The sequence below is a fragment of the Octodon degus genome, unplaced genomic scaffold (assembly GCF_000260255.1).
Source record: "Octodon degus isolate 3935 unplaced genomic scaffold, OctDeg1.0 scaffold00076, whole genome shotgun sequence".
Lineage (NCBI taxonomy): Eukaryota > Metazoa > Chordata > Mammalia > Rodentia > Octodontidae > Octodon > Octodon degus.
This window is the reverse complement of record NW_004524652.1, coordinates 8,509,086-8,512,281: the sequence shown is the minus strand read 5'-3', so window position 1 is coordinate 8,512,281 and position 3,196 is coordinate 8,509,086. Positions and strand designations below refer to the sequence as shown.

The 3,196-nt window shown below is 43.8% G+C and overlaps 1 pseudogene; it reads left to right on the top strand.

The window, feature by feature from the left end:
- Positions 1-3,196, top strand: part of LOC101579972 — a 10,705-nt pseudogene that overhangs the window by 1,356 nt on the left and 6,153 nt on the right.

Genomic DNA, 3,196 nt, shown 5'->3' with positions numbered 1-3,196 from the left:
CTCACAAGCACAAGGACCTGAGTTCAATCCCCGGTTCTGGAAAAAAAAAAAAAAAAAAAGGAAAAAAAATGCACAGAAAGACTATTCCAGATGAAGTATTCCAGATTAAAGGAAGCTAAGGAGATTTGACAAATAATTAAAACATATGACCGGGATCTTCTTTTTCTATAAAGTGTATTATTAGGAGCCAATGGCAAAGTTAGAATAAAATCAATAGACTACAGTATCCTATTGATATAGGACCTCCAAATGATAAAGGGAAATATAACTTCCAACCTGCTAGGTGTCCAATATGCCAAGTTCGTGTTCCCCATAATCAAAGAATAATTTCTGAGGAACAGTGGAGGTTAAGAGTAGGAAATTTTATTGAGAAAGAGAAAGCTCCTGAGAGAGACAATGGGTAACTGGGACAGTGGATTGCCTACTTCCCAAAGAGCAAAGTCACAAGGTAAGTACAACGTGGAACAAAACTATAATCAACCAATATGACTACAAATACAGCAACTTGGGTAATGTTCTCTCAGTGAGGAAGCAGGTCACGTAGCCACTGTACATGGAAAGAACAAGGGCCTTTTTTGGAAGAGATGAGCAGGGAGGCCCTGGTCACCTACCTGGGTGACTGATGCTTATTTAGAATGTCGATTATAGCATACTGTTTATCCCTCCAGAGGTATGTAGGTATAGTCATTCCATCTTTATCTTGAGGCCTGGCCTTCAATGAATGTACCACTGGCCACAGTTGTAATATGTTTTCATCTGCACTGACTCCTTAAGGGCTTAGCCCCTTTGGACTGCCTATGATATTTCTACCTAACTCAGCTGTCTATAATATTATCAATGCTATTATCCCAATTCTGACCATTCTACTGTGGCTAGGTAACAAAATAACCTGGTTTTTAGAGAAAATGCTGAAATATTTAGGGACAAAAGGACAGGCATCATATTTAAGGCTCTCAAACAGTACAGATAAAAATAATATGTATTAGTTACACAGAGACAGTGATAAAGAAATGCTGCAAAATGCTAACATGAGGATTCTAGGTACAGAATACATTCTTCCTATTGTGCTCGCAACATTTCTGGGAATCTGAAATTATGTCAAAATTAAAAGCTGGAAGAAAAAATAAACCTAGCTCTGCTTTGGTTTCAGCTGGTAGGGACTCCTGGGCTTCCAAATAAAAATTCTGCATGGAACTTTTCGACCTTCCTGACTGAGGAAGGCTGCACCTTTGACCAAGCAGGAAATTGCCACAGCAAACATGCTTACCGAGGAACAGCGAGAAAATCCAATAATTCAGATTGTTTTAAGTCTGTGATATTTTTAAATGACTTAATGCAGCAGGTCTCTAAAGAATTCTGACAATTTTAATGGTAGAAACTTGCAGCCCCGCCGAGGAATGGGTTGCTACATAAATACTGAACGATCGTGTCTTTCTGTCTAGGCCGAAACATATTAGCTTTGCTTAGTGGCTTATTGCTTTATTCACAAAATAAATTTCAGCCGTCTCTCCTCACCATACTTGGAGTACATCGTGAGCCTGTGCCTTATTAGATGTGGGGGCTTATATTCCAAAGGCATCTGTAACCCTCTCAGCCCCACAGTAATGAATGAAGCAGTTAAGTGTTTAGCCCCTAAATACAGTTAGCTGGAGAAATGATATTATCATGGGTGGTCCTTAATAAAAGATGGAAAGCCAGGAAATTCAGAGGTTTTTTTCAGAAGACAATGGCCTTGAATTTGATAACTACAGCAATAAAATTTTAAATTATTTTTGTGAAAAGCTGCTTTCATGTTTTTAGCACACTCCCTGCAACAAAAATACACATTCACAGATACACAAAAACTTAAGCAGGTCCAAGATAGATTCCCAAAGACCCACACGTTAAGATAAATTTTAAATTATGATGGACAAGAAGACACCTTCCACACGACACAGTCATTCCTGAAAGTAGGAAAAGCCAAGAGAGGCAACATCCTTCAGGAAATTCATAAACTGTGCAAGAATCCAGGGAAAGATAATGGCAGGTTCTTAGCCACCAACGTAATGATATGCGAACCCCCCAGCATCGAAGCTGAAACAAAAGGCCATGTCCTTCAGTAGCTCTGCATTGCCCACCACAGCTACCAAGCAAGGAGAAAAACAACTGGAGACTCCAAATACACCTGGGACTGCCTGCACCCTAGGACACAGTCAGGACAGCCTGGCAGGCAGCTGCGCATACACACCGCAAGGCCGGCCCGTGGCCACGTCCATGAGTGGGTGGCTGCGTGCCTGGCTATAAGGCCCACTGACAACCACTGCCGTTATTCATCGCCTACTTGTTGGTGGATGCTTTGTAAATAAATCATTACCATGATGTGGTTACAAGAGGTTGGTTAGGAGTCAGATTTTTTGGGTGTGGATTCCCACTCTGCTATCTATAAGCTTTGGCTTTGGGCAAGTCATTTTCCCTCTCGTTCCCTCCCTTTCTTCACAGGTACAATGGTACTAATAATTGTACAGTGAGGATTCAGTGTGTTGATGTATGTGAACCACGGTCTAGAAGTGAGACATCTTCCAGCTTTCACCACTACCAGTCTCCAGCCCAGGGGGCAGGATTCAGGTGCTACAGATGGAAAGACTGAAGTCCTCAGAAAAGCGGCTGGCTCAAGGCCACATAGTTGCAAAGAGCCAGAACCAGGACCTATATCTGGGTTTGATTACAGCAACCTGGTGGCTCTTTGCACTTGAGGCTCCTCTGTCTCTTGTAGGGAAGAAGAAGGTGAAATGCAAAATCCAAGACAGTCAGGCCACAACTTAGACATGCCAACTCTCACTAACCAAACTGCAGAAGAGTCGGTGGGGTGCACCCTGTAATTCTAGCATTCTGGAGGCTGAGGCAGGAAAATGCCATGAGTTTGAGGCCAGCCTAGGTCATGTAGTGAATTCAAGGCCAGCCTGATCTACACAGTGAGACCCTGTCTCAAAATAAAATTGGAGACAACCGAGGCCCGCAGGATCCTGAGCAGACCCAGAGCGCAGGCCCGGGGAGTGAGTGAGACGAACTGGGGTCCTCCGGATCCTGAATAGACCCAGAGCGCTGGCCCAGGGAGTGAGTGAGACGACCGAGGCCGCAGGATCCTGAACAGACCCAGAGCGCAGGCCCAGCGAGTGAGTGAGACAACGGGCCGCGGGATCCTGAACAGACCCAGAGC